The following is an 18719-nucleotide window of genomic DNA, read 5'->3' as shown; positions in this document are numbered from 1 at the left end:
ACCCTTGGTCTAGCTTTCCTAAAAAAATATTGAAATTCCATATGCAAGCCCAAATCTCACATAAAAGAGTCTTACTCCCCCTTAGAGTTCATCTTCAGTGGGAGAAAGTATTAGAGGTCTATTTAAGTACCCTGAAGGCAGACAGAATGACAACCTGAAAAAGTTGCCTATCTCACTTTCTTATCTTGCAATGTGAGCTGGGATGACATTCTGTGTAGGAAAGACACTGAAATGAAAAGAATTATTGTTGCTCACAAGTTCCCAAACTCTTTGCAGGCTCAGATTTCAAAACTGTTCTCTAGTAAAATATCACCACATCAATTCAAAAATTGCTCCCTAGACTAGATTTCCATCTGCAACATAATCTTGCTCATAATCCTCATTCACACAATACTTTTCCTTCATCATCCCTATCAAACTTACAACTACCTATTCATTTGTATGACCATTTGGTGCTTGCTTATTTTTCCCTCTATTCACGAATGTATTCCCAGCACCTAATAAGGTGCCTGACATAGAACAGAAATTAAATGGCTCTAGGTGAGGCAATTAATTGACTGAGGAATGAAACAGTCACTTAACTGAAACTGAACAGCAGCGAAGCACATAAGCAAATGAAACACATCTTGAGGCTTTAAGACCTGACCCTCACCCCAAACCAGACAGAGGATGATTTTCCCCTCACAAGTTGTGCATCCTTCTTTTCTCCCATTCTTCCTTTCTTCCTTCAAGGAGAATATTTCAGACTTTCAGAATATTTAAGCTTTCAGTCACAGAGTCAAAACATCTTACAAATTCAGTAACTGAGATCCAAAGATATGAGGTGACTTGTCACCCTGCCCCTTAGATCCAATGGTCCACTCTGTCCCTACACCCAATATCATCCTACAAAACCAGTACTTTTTATAGAAAAGAGAAACCAGGAAAAGTCTGAAGAGAAAACACATGTGAGAATTACAACAGAAGCTTTATTCATCCCCGAGTGTGAGAAGTGCACCGAAAAACGCCAGAAAACAAAATAGTCTGTACAACAGATTCCCATGACACCACCTCTCCCCTATAACAACCTCCTAATACACTTTCGGGAGCATCCTTAACTCTCAGAACTAATTTGGGGAAACAAAATAGGTTGATGATCATGAAAGAAGGTATCAAACTACGGCTCTCCTGACCACCCAGACTAAAATCCGCTGTGGAAACTATTCAGCCAGCCACCAAGGAGGGGCAGCAAAATACAGTGGTTAGATTTACGAGCTCCAGATTTACAGAGGCCTGTCTGAATCCCCGCTTCTTACCAGCTGAGATCTGAGACAAGTTAATACGTCCAATCTGCAGTTTCACCCGCTGTAAAATGGGAATAACCCCCACCCCGGAGGGCGGTTAATAGTGTAAAGACACTGTACAAAAAGCTCTCCGAACAGTGCGTGGCATGTAATAAATGCTCAATAAATATCAGCTATTTGTGGTTCTTTCCGGCTATAATTTCTATCACAAAGCCTACTGCCTCTCTAGCTTCCACGTAATTTTAAAGACATTCCTCCAGCCTTTTCATTTTAGAGTGGCCTTATATACAACAGCTTTAGAGCACATTTTCTAGTATCAGACCACCTGGGTAAACCATTTTAAAATCTGTGCCTCGGGCTCCTCATCTGTGAAACGAGCCCGATAACACCAACCCCACAGAATGGCTGGTAGTGAGCACTTCCTGAGTTACCCATCCTATCACCAGTGTGTGATTAAAACGCACTTGGGGAAAAGTAAACCTGCAACTCTCAACCTCGATATCAGTCTCAAACCCAGGACCATCACCACGATAGCGTCTAGAAGCAATTACCAAGGTCGACGCACCTCACGCACCCAATTTCGTCTCACCCCACGCAGCAACAGCCTCTCGCGCCCTGCCAAGCAAGGGTTTTCCGAAATCGCAGGGCTGAGTCTCCTCCCACGGACACCGCACTGCCGGGGCCGCGGCAGAGCTCCCCCTAATTCAAGGGGCCTGTCCCCTACCCCGCCCCACTGCGCTGGGAGGCACGCAGTGCATCCTCCCACCCTGGTCAACGCCGCCCCACGCCCCTCGGGCTGCAGCTCCCGGCTCGCGTGGGCCCTGAGCCGAGGCCCCACGTCAGTCGCTTCCCAGACCCCAGCAGGCCGCCTCCCACCCTGCGCGCTGCTGCTCCTGGCACCGCGGGCCGCCCTAGCGCTCAGCCAGCAGCCAGGTGCGGCGCCGACTTCGGGGTCCCGGATCCCGAGGCCGGGGCGCCCCTAGGGCCCAGCCGAACCGCACGCGGAGGCCGCGCCGCCAACCGGCTCCCACCGCTCCCACAACGGGCGCCGCACTCACCGCGACACCGGGGTCCGGGTTCCTGCGGCCTCGGGCCCACGCAGGCCTGGAAGACCCCCAGACCGTTCACGCCCCGCGCCACCGCCCGTAGACCCGAGAGCAGCCGTCGGGGCCGCACTGCGAGGGGACGAACGTCCGCGACCCCGTCCGCCGCCTTCTCGTCTCGGCCCCGGCCGCAGCAACAACGGCTGCGCCGCACACCGGCGCCGGCAGAGCAGCGTCTGTTGAGCGGAACCGCCTGGGATGCGCACCCTCGGCCGGCGCTCGTTGCATATGCAGAGAGGCCGCCGCCCATTGGCCCGCGGGCGGTGGCGCGTGAGGGGCTGGGCCTATCGAATTTGGGCCAGGGAGCTTGGCGCTGGCGGCCCGGGGCGGGGCGAGGTTACTACGGGTCATTTTGTGGAGCCGCCGCGGACCGGACCTGGCTGCAGCCTGCGCCGGGCGGGGGCGGGAGCGGGAATGGGAACCCGGTCGGCGGAGAAGGACGGACTGCGGGTAGCAGCGGGGATCTGCGGCAGCGACGTGAGAGGAAAGGCCAGCCCAGTAGGGTCTGCAGGAGCTGTCCCTCCAGGAAAAAACACCTCCCGCCCCCACAAAAAAATTAACAGACGCACAATTATTGCTGTAATGTATAAATTTCAATGTAAATTATGAAATGACGTACATCTTCTTTTTCGTTTTTAACTAGATTAGTTATCCTGTTCTTGCACAAATTGCTGTTAAATCCTGCCAAAAAAATGGCTTTTGGAAATGCCTGGGGCAAGAAGAGATTCAAAAACTCAAAGCTTATCCATCATCATTTACCTTGTTTTGGCCTCACTTAACCTGGCATATAACCCGTTTTCCCCTAAATGCACTCGCCATGCAAATTTGCTATTTCTTTTCAAAAAATTAAGTTTACTCCAAATTATTGTTTTTGAACGTTCTTAGGAATCCACAGTCTTTCTGTATTTTAAGGAGTTTGCCATTGTATCTCATTTTAGACACTACACAAGAAAAAGAAATCATCCAGTGCAAGTAAACTACCTCCCCACAGGCAAACAAAACACACACCCACACTTACACGTGCACACACATCCCCAAACACAAATGACTACCTGTGGTACAACTACGTGTACTATAAGAAAGAAGACTTTCATTAACCCAGTAATAGTAGGATTGGCCTCTTTTTTCAACCCAACGTATTGTTTAGTTTGCCTGTGAACTTTTCCTTAACTAGGTGAAAGGTTGCCTTCCTGAGCCAGCCTCAAGCTAAAGCTGGGCCTCATTTCCCAAGAGAATCTCAAAATCAGGAAGCTGCCAGAACTTGAACTAGGTGGAGCGATGATGCACCAAGCGAATAGAGCTTACTGACCCTGGGCCAATTGAGTACCTAAAGGGATGGATACCTGACTCAGGCAGCCTGTTCTCCCACTACAAAGTATGGCAGTTCAGTTGCTCATTAATCTGTAGAAATGTTATCAAAGGATACATCCCGAAGATAGGTGAAATACAGAATGGCTTATGTGAGAAGACATTCGCTGCTCTGCAGAGAGAAACAGGCTTTAAACGTGGTACTTCCACAACCAAGAAAAGCCTCTAGAAAATACTAGTTTTCTTCCAAGAGAAGAAAACTAATATTGAACCTTTTTATCTATCCGTAAGCCTAAGACAGAATACTAGAATTCCAACAGTATCTTTCCTTATTATCTTTATATTATGGATATTTATTATATATGATAGATGTGGGCTTATATTTAAAAGAAGAGAGTCCAGGGAATTAAAATTCTAAATTCTGATTGGCTGTTTAATGCTTAAGCTAAGCAGAAATATAGACAGATACTTCAGAGATATTGTGAGCTTAATTTCAGACCCCTGCCACTTAAAGTGAATATCAAAATTAAGTGAGTCACATGAATTGTTTGGTTTCCCAGTAAATATAAAAGTTATGTGTATACTATGAAGCGTGCAATAGCATTATATTTAACAAAACAATGTATATATCTTAATTTTAAAATACTTTATTGCTAAAACAAATGCCAGCAATCATCTGAGTCTTCAGGAAGTTGTAATCTTTTTGCTGGAGGAGGATCTCGCCTTGGGGTTGATGGTTGCTGAAGGCAGGGATGGCTGTGGCAATCTCTTAAAATAGGCAACAATGAAATGTGCACTTGGGTTGACTCTTCCTTTCACAATTTCTCTGTAGCATGCAGTGCTGCTTAATAGCATTTTACCCACGGTAAAACTTCTTTTAAAATTGGAGTCAATCCTCTCAAACCTTGCCCTGCTTTATCCACTAAGTTTATGTAATATTCTAAATCCATTCTTGTCATTTTAGCAATGTTCACAGTATCTACACCAGGAGGAGATTCCGCCGTAAAAGACCACTTTATTTGTTTATCCAGATGAAGCAACTCTTCCTCTGTTCAAGTTTTATTATGAGATTGCAGCAATTCAGACACGTCTTCAGGCTCCACTTCTAATTCCGTCTTGCTAGTTCTAACATATCTGCAGGTATTCTTTCCACTGAAGTCTCGAACCCCTCAAAGTAAACCGTGAGGGTTGAAATCAGCTTCTTCCAAACTTCTGTTTGGAAGGAAGGTCAATATCAATATTTTGACCTCCTCCCATGAATTATGAATGTCCTTACTGGGATCTAGAATAGTGAATCTTTCAAGAAAGTTTTTGATTTTCTTTGCCCAGATCTATCAGAGGAATCACTGTGGCAGCCATAGCCTCATGAAATTTCTTAAATAATGACTTGAAAATCGAAACTACTCCATGATCCTTGGGCTGCAGAATGAATGTTGTGCTAGCAGGTGTGAAAACCGCATTAATTTCCTTGTACAGCTTCATCAGAGTTCTTGGCTGACCAGGTGCCTTGTCAATAGCAGAAATATGTTGAAAGTAATCATATATTCTGAACAATACTCCCAAAAATGCACTTAAACGATTCAATAAACACTGAAAACAGATGAGTTGTCATCTAGGCTTTGTTATTTCATTTACAGAGCACAAGCAGAGTAAATTTAGCATAATTCTTAAGGGCCCTAGGATTTTCAGAATGGCAAATAATCATTGGCTTCAGCTTAAACTCACCAGCTGCAATAGCACCTAACAGCAGAGTCAGCCTGTCCTTTGAAGCTTTGAACCCATGCAGTGACTTCTCCTCTCTACCTGTGAAAGTCTTAGGTGACATCTCCTTGCAATGTAAGATTGTTTTGTCTACCTTGAAAATCCTTGGTTCAGTGTAGCCACCCTCATCGCCCATCCTAGCTAGATCTCCCAGATAGCTTGCTGCAGCTTCTGCATCAGCACTAGGTGCTTCATCTTGCATTTCTTTTATGTTATGGAGTCGGCTTCTTTTTTTAAACCTCATGAATCAAACTCTGCTAGCATCAAACTTTTCTTCTGCAGTTTCTTCATTTATTTCAGCCTTCATAGAGTCCAAGACAGCTACACCTTGCTCTGGAATAAACTTTGGTTTAAGAAAATTGTATCGCTGGTTTGATCTTATATCCAGACCACTAAAAGTGTCTCCATATCATCATTAAGGCTATTTAGCTTTCTTATGTATTCACTCGAGTAGCACTTTTAATTTTGCTCAAGAAACCTTCCTTTGCATTCGCATCTGGCTGATGGCTTGTCACAAGAAGCCTAGTTTTCAGCCTGCCTGGGCTTTTGAACATGCTTTGCTCACTAGGTTTAACCATTTCATTTTTAGCTTTTAATTTAAAGTGAGAGATGTGTGACTCTTCCTTTCACTTGAACACTTAGAGGCCATTGTAGGGTTATCAACTGGCCTAATTTCAATATCCTTATGTCTCAGGGGATAAAGAAGACCAAGGAGAGGGAGAGACTGGGGTCTGGGATTGGGGAGGGGAGGTCATTAGAGGAATCAGAACACACATGTTCACTAATGAAGTTCACCGTCTCATATGAGGACACCTCAGGTCAGAGTGTCACAAAACAACTACAATAGTAACACCAAAGATCTCTGATCACAGATCATCATAACAGATATTTAAAAAATGAAAAAGTTGCAAGGATTACCAAAATCTGACAGAGAAACACAAAATGAGCTGATGCTGTCAGAACAATGGTGCCCACAGACTTACTCAATGCAGGGTTGCCACAAACCTCCTGATATGGTTTGGCTGGGCCCCACCAAAATCTCATCTGAATTGTAGCTCCCATAATCCCCACATGTCATGGGAGGGACCTGGTGGGAGGTAATTGAATCACGGGCAGGTTTTTCCCATGCCGTTCTTGTATTAGTGAATAAGTCTCGTGAGATCTGATGGTTTTATAAAGGGGACTTTCCCTGCATCCACGCTCTTGCCTGCTTCCACATAAGACAGGCCTTTGCTCCTCCTTCGCCTTCCACCATGATCGTGAGGCCTCCCCAGCCATGTGGAACTGAGTCCATTAAACCTCTTTTTCTTTGTAAATTACCCAGTCTCTAGTATGTCTTCATTAGCAATGTGAGAACAGACTAATACACCTCCAATCTGTAAAAAACACAACAAAACAAAGTGCAGTAAAACCAGGTATGCCTGTAGTATTTCTACTCTCTACGTTTTTTTATTTTAAAAAAAAGTGTACAATTTTCTTTTGAAAAGTTTTCAATATATTTTTATTGACAGCTTTTGAGAGTTACCAAATTTGGCTATGTTTTCCTTCTTTTTTAAAAAATTTAATTCAGAAACTATTATTTCCAACTGAATGAAAACATCTCTAGGAGTATAGCAGTCCCTTTTATAGTTTTGTTATTTCTCCAAATAACAGGGACATTGAGAAGAGATGTCTTCATAATTCTCATGAATACCTAATGATGCTTCATGTGAAAGATGGCAGAAATAGTCTGACTATATAATAAAATACTATGAGCACTTTACATGATCATTATACTGCAATACCAAGACCAGCTGATGTTTAAAATTTTAACAGAAATCTTTTAGTTCGTTCACTTTTGGTGAATTTGGGGAGCAGAGAGCAGGAGTTAAGGTGGCGTATGATACTGTACATTTGAGTTAAGATGATTGACTTTGAGAAGCAGAACATTCAACAAAAAAAAAATTTTTAAATGACTTTTATTGCCTTGGTGCCGAGATTCATGCTTGAAGTCCCAACACTTTGGGATGCTGAGGTGGGTAATTTGAGGCTAGGAGTTAAAGACCACCCTGGGCGTCACAGAGACCCCATCTTTTAAAAAAAATACGAAAATCAGGCAGGCATGGTGGCACACCCCTCTAATGCCAACTACTTAAAAGGCTGAGGCAGGAGGATTGCTTGAGCCCAGGAGTTCGAGACTGCAGTGAGCTATGATTATGCCAGTGCACTCCAGCCTGGGCGATAGAGCAAGATCCTGTCTCAAAAAAAGAGAAGAAGTTATTATGTCACATAAAAAGAACTAAAGAGGCAGGGCAAGTCCAAGCTGGGATCAGGCCTCTGCATGTCGTTGAGGACCTGGGCGAAATTCCCTATCTTTCACTCTGTCATTCTCAGAATATTGGTTTCAGCCTTAAACTGTCCACTCAGTCACAGATGGCAGCCACGGTTTCAAGTGAACACACAACAGCATCTGACCAAATATCACATGAACGCAGAACAGCATCTGGCCAAATAACACACGAACGCACAACAGCATCTGGCCAAATATCACAGGAACGCACAACAGCATCTGGCCAAATATCACATGAACACAACAGCATCTGGCCAAATATCACACGAACGCACAACAGCATCTGACCAAGTATCACACGAACGCACAACAGCATCTGGCCAAGTATCACACGAACGCACAACAGCATCTGGCCAAGTATCACAGGAACGCACAACAGCATCTGGCCAAGTATCACACGAACGCACAACAGCATCTGGCCAAGTATCACAGGAACGCACAACAGCATCTGACCAAATATCACACGAACGCACAACAGCATCTGGCCAAGTATCACAGGAACGCACAACAGCATCTGACCAAATATCACACGAACGCACAACAGCATCTGGCCAAGTATCACAGGAACGCACAACAGCATCTGGCCAAGTATCACACGAACGCACAACAGCATCTGGCCAAGTATCACAGGAACGCACAACAGCATCTGGCCAAGTATCACACGAACGCACAACAGCATCTGGCCAAGTATCACAGGAACGCACAACAGCATCTGACCAAATATCACACGAACGCACAACAGCATCTGGCCAAGTATCACATGAACGCACAACAGCATCTGACCAAATATCACACGAACGCACAACAGCATCTGGCCAAATATCACACGAACGCACAACAGCATCTGGCCAAGTATCACATGAACGCACAACAGCATCTGACCAAATATCACACGAACGCACAACAGCATCTGACCAAATATCACACGAACGCACAACAGCATCTGGCCAAATATCACAGGAACACACAACAGCATCTGACCAAATATCACATGAACACAACAGCATCTGGCCAAATATCACACGAACGCACAACAGCATCTGACCAAGTATCACACGAACGCACAACAGCATCTGGCCAAGTATCACACGAACGCACAACAGCATCTGGCCAAGTATCACAGGAACGCACAACAGCATCTGGCCAAGTATCACACGAACGCACAACAGCATCTGGCCAAGTATCACAGGAACGCACAACAGCATCTGACCAAATATCACACGAACGCACAACAGCATCTGGCCAAGTATCACAGGAACGCACAACAGCATCTGACCAAATATCACACGAACGCACAACAGCATCTGGCCAAGTATCACAGGAACGCACAACAGCATCTGGCCAAGTATCACACGAACGCACAACAGCATCTGGCCAAGTATCACAGGAACGCACAACAGCATCTGGCCAAATATCACAGGAACGCACAACAGCATCTGGCCAAGTATCACAGGAACGCACAACAGCATCTGACCAAGTATCACACGAACGCACAACAGCATCTGGCCAAGTATCACACGAACGCACAACAGCATCTGGCCAAGTATCACAGGAACGCACAACAGCATCTGGCCAAATATCACAGGAACGCACAACAGCATCTGGCCAAATATCACAGGAACGCACAACAGCATCTGGCCAAGTATCACAGGAACGCACAACAGCATCTGACCAAATATCACACGAACGCACAACAGCATCTGGCCAAGTATCACAGGAACGCACAACAGCATCTGACCAAATATCACATGAACGCACAACAGCATCTGGCCAAATATCACAGGAACGCACAACAGCATCTGGCCAAATATCACAGGAACGCACAACAGCATCTGGCCAAATATCACAGGAACGCACAACAGCATCTGACCAAATATCACAGGAACGCACAACAGCATCTGGCCAAGTATCACAGGAACGCACAACAGCATCTGGCCAAATATCACAGGAACGCACAACAGCATCTGGCCAAGTATCACAGGAACGCACAACAGCATCTGGCCAAGTATCACAGGAACGCACAACAGCATCTGGCCAAGTATCACAGGAACGCACAACAGCATCTGACCAAATATCACAGGAACGCACAACAGCATCTGGCCAAGTATCACAGGAACGCACAACAGCATCTGACCAAATATCACAGGAACGCACAACAGCATCTGACCAAATATCACACGAACGCACAACAGCATCTGGCCAAGTATCACAGGAACGCACAACAGCATCTGACCAAATATCACACGAACGCACAACAGCATCTGGCCAAATATCACAGGAACGCACAACAGCATCTGGCCAAGTATCACACGAACGCACAACAGCATCTGGCCAAGTATCACAGGAACGCACAACAGCATCTGGCCAAGTATCACACGAACGCACAACAGCATCTGACCAAATATCACATGAAGCCACAACAACATCTGACCAAAGAATAAGGACATGTTCCCTAAATGTCACTATCTTTTTTTTTAGATAGAGTCTTGCTCTGTCACCCAGGCTTGAGTGCAATGGCGCCGTCTCGTCTCACTGCACCCAGGTTCAAGCGATTCCCCTGCCTCAGCCTCCTAAGTATCTGGGATTACAGGCACGTGCCACCACGCTCGGCTAACTTTTTGTATTTTAGTAGAGACAGAGTTTCAGCATATTGGCCAGGATGGTCTCAATCTCCTGACCTCATAATCCACCCGCCTCAGCCTCCCAAACTGCTGGGATTATAGGCGTGAGCCACTGCGTCCAGCCAAATGCCACTTTTTGTTAAGAAGGAAATCCCTTCTCAGAAGGCTCACAACAGACCACTCCACAAATCTCTCTGACAGGCACTGGCTCACACATCCATATCTTATCTGTAAAGGAGGCTGGGAAATGTTAGAGAGGCATTTTGAACTTCTGGAATGGAAAGAAGGCACTATCAGCACAAAGGAAGCCATGGAGGGGATAAATGTGAAAAAGCCTAACTAGCAACATCTGCCATGAATATCACCTGAAATTACCCATTTTGGACTAAAAGTGGATAAACAATAAAACTATCTGTTATTTCACTTAACAAAATGTCCAGGAAAGCAGTTCCAGGACTGCTTTTTTTTTTTTTTTTTTTTTTGAGACAGAATTTATTCCTGTCTCCGAGGCTGAAGTGCCACGGCACAGTCTTGGCTCAATGCAACCTCTGCCTTCCAGGCTCAAGCGATTCTCCTGCCTCAGCCTCCCAAGTAGCTGGGGCTACAGGCATATACCACCATGCCCAGCTAATTTTTGTCTTTTTTGTAGAGAGGGGGTTTGGCCATGCTGGCCATGCTGGTCTTGAACTCCTGACCTCAGGTGATCCTCTCACTTCAGCCTCCCAAAGTGCTACGATTACAGGTATGAGCCACCACACCCAGCCCCAGGGCTGCTTTAAAGGATCAATAGTGTCATCAAAGGCCCAGCTCCTCCTGTCTCTTTGCTCACTGTACCATTCTCAGTCTCCGTGTTGTCTCTCTCTTCATGGTGATAAGGTGGCTACCACTGCTCCAAGTTTATCTTACACAACACGTCCAAAGCCAGAAGAGAAAAGCAGTTTCTCCTTCCATCAGTATGGGTTGAATGAACAGCTGCATCTTTCCAAGATGCACTCAACTCATTTTCCCTAAACCAATCACCAGCAAATGAAATTACCCTGATAAATCTTGCTCAGTCATAGAGCATCTACTAAGGTTTGGGGAGTGTATTCTTAGCTACTGGGGACACAGTAACATTTACCCTTTGGTTCAAAGTACTGTACATGCCACATTTTGAAGGACAAGGCCATACTCCAATAGAATATCATCCTCAAGCTGGCTCCTTCGCTGGGTTTTTAACGGGACTCTGAGGGTTCCATAGGGTGGCACTTCTCAGAGATGAAGCACTTGGTAGGATCCATAGGTCCCACTATTACGTGTTCATTGCTGTTCCTCCACCATAAAGTGGGCCCTCAGTCCCAGATAGGATTCCATAATGGCAAGTCAGACATTTTGTGAGCTCTTGGATTGTGGTACTGGCAAGGCTCAGTGAGCAGGAAAAGCAAACTCACACTGAAGTTATCGATCCATCTTAGAAAGGACAAATCAATGGCTTAGGCACTGGTAGAGGCACTGAGGTGGAGATTCACGGGTGTCATTAGCACATCCTGGACATGGGAACGTTAAGGGGATGTGTGCAGCACACCCAAAACCTCTGCTATGAGTGGGCAATCAACAGTTTGCTTGGCTGGGCGTGGTGGCTCATGTCTGTAATCACAGCACTTTGGGAAGCCAAGGCAGGTGAATCATTTGAGATCAGGAGTTCGAGACCAGCCTGGCCAATGTGGAGAAACCCTGTCTCTACTAAAAATACAAAAATTAGCTGGGCATGGTGGTGCATGCCTGTAATCCCAGTTACTCGAGAGGCTGAGGCAGGAGAATCGCTTAAACCTAGGAGGGGGAGGGTGCAATGAGCCAAGATTGAATCACTGTACTCCAGCCTGGGCAACAGAGCAAGACTCTGTCTCAAAAATAATAAAAAATAAAAATAAAAAACAGTGGCTGCCATTTTTCCTTATGTTAAAAAAACTGGAATATATTTCAAGAAATTTTCCAGTGACTGAATTTCAAAGAAAGAATCAGGAGAAGAATAAGTTTCTGTAGCCAAATTTCACTCTATCTTTCTAGGAAGTCCTTCTTTTCAACACAGGCTCTGAGCTTCAGGAGGGAGGTTCGTGGTTGATCATGGGGCAGGACAGCCCACTAGGATACCCTACATCCCCTCCAGAATTTATAAAGATCTCTAGGGATCAAGGTTCTTCTCCAGCCTTCAATGATACCAGATTTTGTCAACACTATCAATATGCAATTTATTCAACCTAAGGTAATTTGATTCTGTTCTACTTTAATGATTAAAAACTGACTAGCCTTCTCTAATAACTCTTCGTATGCATGAAATATTTTGTCTTATTTTTCTTTTCCAAGCTAGACAAAATGTTTCTCTAACTTTTATTTTAGATTCAAGTTCAGATTTGTTACAAGGGTATATTGTATACTGCTGAGCTTTGGGATATAATTGCACCTGTCACCCAGGTAATGAGCACAGTATCCAACAGATAATTTGTCAACCCTTGCTCTCTCCCTCGTGCTTCCTATAATCCTCAGTGTCTATTGTTCCCTTCTTTATGTCCATTTTTAGTTTTTTGAGAAATCTCCAAACTGCTTTCCACAGTGGCCGAACTAATTTACATTCCCACCAACAGTATGAAAGCTTTCCCTTTTCTCTGCAGCACTGCCAGCATCCGTTATTTTTGGATGTTTTAATAGCCACTCTGACTGATACGAGATGGTATTTCATTGTGGTTTTGATTTGCATTTCTCTAATGATTGGTGATGAAGAGCGTTTTTTCATATGCTTGTTGACCGCTTGAATGGCTTTTTTTGAGAAGTGTCTGTTCATGTACTTTGCCCACTTTTTAATGGGATTGTTTGTCTTTTGCTTGTAAATTTTTTTTTAAAGTTCCTTACAGACTCTGAAGGTTTGACCTTCGTTGGATGCATGGTTTGCAAGTACTCCCATTCTGCAGGTTGTCTGTTTACTCTGTTGGTAGTTTCTTTTACTGTGCAGATGTTTTTTGGCTTCATTAGATCCCACTTGTCAATTTTTACTTTTGTTGCGAAACATATTTTGATTGTATGAAAAAAAATTTTTGATTGGAGGAGTTAGCCATAAATTATTTGCCAAGACTGATGTCCAAAATGGTATTTCCTAGATTTTCTTCTAGAATTTGTATAGTTTGAGGTATTACATTCAAGTTGTTGATTTATCTTGAGTTATTTTTTGCCTATGGTGATAATTAGGGGTCCAGTTTCATTTTTCTGCATATAGATGGTCAGTTATCCCCAAACCATTTATTGACTAGGGAGTCCTTTCCCTATTGTTTACTTTTGTCAATTTTGTCACAGATCGATGATTATAGATGTGTGACCTTATTTTTGGGTTCTCTATTTATTCTGTTCTGTCTATTTTTGTACCAGTATCATGATGGCTTTGTTACTGGAGCCTTGTAGTATAATTTGAAGTTGGGTAAAGTGATGCTTTGAACCTTGTTGGTTTTCCTTAGGATTCTTTCAGCTATTTGAGCTCTTTTTGGGTTCCACATGAATTGTAGACTAGTTTTTTATAATTCTGTGAAAAACGACCTTGGTAGTTTGATAGTAATAGCATTAAATCTGTAGATTGCTTTGGGCAGTATGGCCATTTTAACAATATTGATTCTTCCAATTCGTGAGCACAGAATGTTTTTCCATTTGTTTGTAGACAAATCTTTTTTTAAAAAGTCTTTCCAAAATGACCTATTTTCTATCCCATTGATTATTTTTAGTGCACGTTTCCCCTCTTCATCATTTGGAGAATAAAACAAATACCTATATTTTGAACGGGGACCTGGCAATTGTAGAATATATTGAAAGGGTCTATTCCCAGCCCTTATACATCAGAACTTCATCAAAATATCCTAAAATGCATTTGCTTTTAAAAGTAATAATGCACGTTTTTTTCTTCCTGTTTCATTTTGATTGATGATATTTCCCAGTTAAGGAAGTAGACATTTATGAGCTACACACTCTTGTGTGTGTAAAAGTCTCTTTGAATCTATTGTTGGGCTTCATTGCTGTTCTATGTATGAGTTTCTGCATATACAATCTTTTATACTAGACTTACTAAAACTTCTCTGCAATTTATCAGTTTATTTGGGCCTTTTTTCTATTTTATAAGCATGTATGTAAAGAACCCTGAATTCAGGCAGTTTCTAAAATAATACTTTCTCTCCAAAATAGCTGTTTACCTATTATTTCTTAAGATCTTTTATAATATAGACTTTATGTATTTGATTAAAAGGAGAAAACCACGATCATTAAAATTACATTTGGTTGTATGTAACTAAGAATGCAAAATAATAGTAGCCAAAATATATAAGGTTTTTGTGTGTATGTGTGTTTTGAGATGGAATCTCGCTCTGTCACCCAGGCTGGGGTGCAATGGCACAATCTCGGCTCACTGTAACCTCCGCCTCCCGGGTTCAAGTGATTCCCCTGCCTCAGTCTCCTGAGTAGCTGGGACTACAGGCGCATGCCACCACAATCAGCTATTTTTTTTTGTATTTTTAGTACAGAAGGGGTTTCACTGTGTTAGCCAGGATGGTCTCGATCTCCTGACTTTGTGATCTGCCTGCCTCAACCTCCCAAAGTGCTTGGATTACAGGCGTAAGCCACCGGGCCCAGCAGATAAGGATTTTTATTTCACATAAAAGGAATCTGGAACTTGGTAATTCAGGGCCGGTATGGATACTCCATGAAATTATCAGGGACCCAACCCAAGATGCTTCTCTCTTTTTGTTCTTCCAGTCTCTGTGTGTGACTTAGTAGTGTCTGATGTCTATATCCGAAGTCATAAAATAGCTGCTGGAGCTTCAGCAGCTGTGTTCCAGGCATCAGGAAGAAAGAAGAGGATAATGCAAAATGGACGCAGTTCCCAGTAATTCCTTCAAAGAGATTTTCTTATTTTTCAGCACAACACATCATCTTACATCACATTGACCAGAATGTCACCACATACTAAGGAAGCTGGAACATACAATCTCTTAGAAGTACACACACAATGGCATCTTAAATAAATTTAGCGTTCTGTTATGAACCATGAAGGGGAGAAGAGTTACCAGGTAAGCAACCAACAGTCTCTGCCCTCTTGGTAAAGATAAGGTAGCTGAAGAAAGGCACAATATGTTGGGTGCTGAAAAAACTACTTCCCGGAACCCAATGATAGTCCAAGTTCCTCTTTAGGGCCAGTGAAAATTTTGTTTCTCCCTTTAATTTAGAAGTTTGTGACAATACAGAGCAGTTTTTTTTTTACATGTTTCTAATAAAGACTTTATACTGTGAAATACATAAATAGTCCCTGACTATTCTCTTCTCCAAAATCATTTGTATCAATTTCTTTCTAAGTTCCTTAGTGAACTTGCTTCTCTTTTTTCTGAAACTGCTGTGGCTTCTCTATATCAATGAACATATTTGAAAGCCAAACCTGGATTCAGTGTTCTAATTAGTTGAACATCATTTTAAGGAAATTTAAGTGCCACCAGACAACAAGTACTATGCTAAACACATTGTAGATATTGAACCGAAGAGGTCCTGACCCTTAAGCATTTTATATTCTAAAATAAAATCACTACTATAAATAAACAAAATAGTAAACAATATTATTTTAAAAGGTAATTACAGAATCAAAGTGCTCTTCAGACATTTAAACAGGATAACTGGGAAAAAGACATAGAGACCATTTTGGATGGGGAGGTCAGTGAAGACAACTCTGAGAGATGGCATTTAAGCTCCATTGAGGAAGTAGCTGATATGTATAGTGTGAGGAAGATTCCTCCAGCTTCCAAGAGCCTCTCCCACAGATTAGAAATGTCTTTCTTTCTTTCCTTTTCTTTCTTTCTTTTTCTTTCTTTCTTTCTTCCTTCCTTCCTTCCTTCCTTCCTTTCTTTCTTTTTTTCTTTCTTCCTTCCTTCCTTTCTTTCCTTCCTTCTTTTCTTTCTTTCTCTTTCTTTCTTTCTTTCTTTCTCTTTCTTTCTTTTTCTTTCTTTCTCTCACTCTCCTTTCCTTCCTTCTTTCTTTTGTTCTTTCTTTTTTTGAGACAGAGTCTCTCTCTCTCTCTCTCTCTCTCTCTCTCTCTCTCTCTCTCTCTCTCACCTAAGCTGGAGTGCAATGGCATGATCTCGGCTCACTGCAACCTCTGCCTCCCAGGTTGAAGCAATTCTCCTGCCTCAGCCTCCTAAGTAGCTGGAATTACAGGTGCCCACCACTACACCAGGTAATTTTGTTTTTTTTTTCCTAGTAGAGACAGGGTTTTGCCATGTTGGCCAGGCTGGTCTTCAACTCCTGACCTCAGGTGATCCACCTGTCTCAGCTTCCCAAAGTGCTGAGATTACAGGCATGAGCCACCACACCCGGCCAGGAACATATTTTTGTATCGTGTGAAATGGCCTGACATTTTTAGGAATCCTGCTCTATTTGCAGAATCCATGGATGTAACAAGGAATACAGTCTCATCATCTACAGGTCCGTTAGATCTTGCTTTCTCATTGAAGGCGCTGAACTCAAATATCAAGTGGCCTGTGTGACTCCCCTGCAAAATCACTCATCACATTCTCCGTGTTTTGTTTACACTATTGGTTAGGTGTCATGTTGTTGGTTATTAGCTACGTAATCAGTTACCTATTGGTTAGGTATCATGTTATCCGTTAGGTCTCCTTCTGTTACAAGGAACAGGAAATGCAAATTAGACTTGCTTATGCGAATGGAATTTATTGGCTTACAAAACTGAACAGCCCTGGAGTATATCTGCCTTCTGGGAAAATTGAGACTGGGCTCAAAAATATCAGAAAGATTAGTTTTGCCTCTCTGTTCCACAGTTCGGTTTCCTCGATGTTGGTGTTTGCTCCAGCCTAACGTTCCCATAGCAGCAAGATGGCTAGAGGCCCCTTCAGACTCCTATCTCACTGGAAATTCACAGTCTCTTCCCAGAAATCCTATTTCTCTTGAGAGATTATGTGTCCCTCTTCACTCAATCTTGTTGACTGTTCCAGGCTGACTCACTTGCTTCACCACTGGATTCTAGGCCGGAGTTCAGCCATCCACACCCCAAAACAGAGAGGGAGGCAGGTGTGAATCAGAGTACAGTTATTAGTAGAAAGGTGAAGTGGAACAAAACTTCAGATGGCACCTCCTTGAGCTTAGCGCTTCTTGGGCTGTATCACTGTCAGTTGTGTGTATTTCCTTCTGTAACATGATGATAAGGTGTCTGAGAACAAGGAGCACATCACGGTCACTTCCGTATCCCTAAGGTCCATCCAATGTGCTGACTGGTACAATGTCTCCCCCAATACACACTTGTTGAATTCAGCTATGAAAACTGTGCATACACACACATGTTTAGAGGGGTACATACACCAATGTTGGCTAAACATTTAAATCTCTCACAAGACGTCAAACCGTTTCTTAAAAGTTTAACTGAAAACTATTCTTATGCTACATATACTTCAGTGATTTCTTCTGTGATATTTTCAGTTTATTATTCTTTCTAGAATGGATTTATTCCTATGTGTTTTTCTTATTGATATTTCAGAGGGATCTTTTTTGTTTGTTTTGAGACAGGGTCTCACTGTATAACCCAAGCTGGAGTACAGCTGGTACTGGGATGATTCAACTACAGAGGATTCAAAAAGCTGCCTTTTTCTCTATTACCTCTGTGCCTTACTCACTCCTCCTCTTTTTTTCACTTCACACTGGGGCTGGGTACCATCACACTGCAGTATAATTCCAAATGCTTTTCCAAGTTAAGTTTCCCAGAGTCTGATTGTGCTGTCCTTTTCACCTTTACCTTCACTGAGGATGGCTGAGATAGTCTGATTTTTTTTTTTAAGTGAAGTCTAAACTTAGACTATTATTTGTCTACTTAGCTCACTGCAACCTCTGCCTCTTGGGTTCAAGCAATTCTTCTTGTGCCTCAGCCTCCCAGGTAGCTGGGATTACAGGCATGCACTACCACATGCAGCTAATTTTTGCATCTTTAGTAGAGATGGGGTTTTGCCATGTTGGCCAGGCTGGTCTCGAACACGTGGCCTCAAGTGATCTGCCTGCCTCAGCCTCCCAAAGTGCTGGGATTACAGATGTGAGCCACCACAGCCAGCTCTTAATCACTTATTTCAATTCACATTTAATCTTCGTAAGTCTTCTTATATTTAGTATTTGTATCTTGGACAAGATATCCAAAATATTATCATTTCAACTTGTAATCAAAATAAAAAATTATTAGTGAGTTTTTGGGGGTACGCCTTTAAATCTCACATTTATTTTACATTTACAACACATCTCAATTTGGACTAGCCACCTTTCA

At 43.1% G+C, this 18719-nt stretch overlaps 1 protein-coding gene across 3 annotated transcripts in view; it reads right to left on the bottom strand.

Moving 5' to 3' along the window:
- Positions 1-2564, bottom strand: part of ACSL3 (acyl-CoA synthetase long chain family member 3) — a 75384-nt gene extending 72820 nt beyond the window's left edge. For all 3 annotated transcript variants that reach the window (XM_078328688.1, XM_078328686.1, XM_008999571.5), the window contains exon 1: positions 2342-2564. The gene's annotated coding sequence lies outside the window, so the exon portion shown is untranslated. The remainder of the gene's footprint in view (positions 1-2341) is intronic.
- Positions 2565-18719: the final 16155 nt, after the last annotated feature.

The sequence above is a fragment of the Callithrix jacchus genome, chromosome 6, assembly GCF_049354715.1.
Source record: "Callithrix jacchus isolate 240 chromosome 6, calJac240_pri, whole genome shotgun sequence".
In the NCBI taxonomy this organism is placed as follows: domain Eukaryota; kingdom Metazoa; phylum Chordata; class Mammalia; order Primates; family Cebidae; genus Callithrix; species Callithrix jacchus.
Note: the sequence above shows the minus strand (reverse complement) of the source record. Positions and strands in the feature narration are given on the sequence as shown.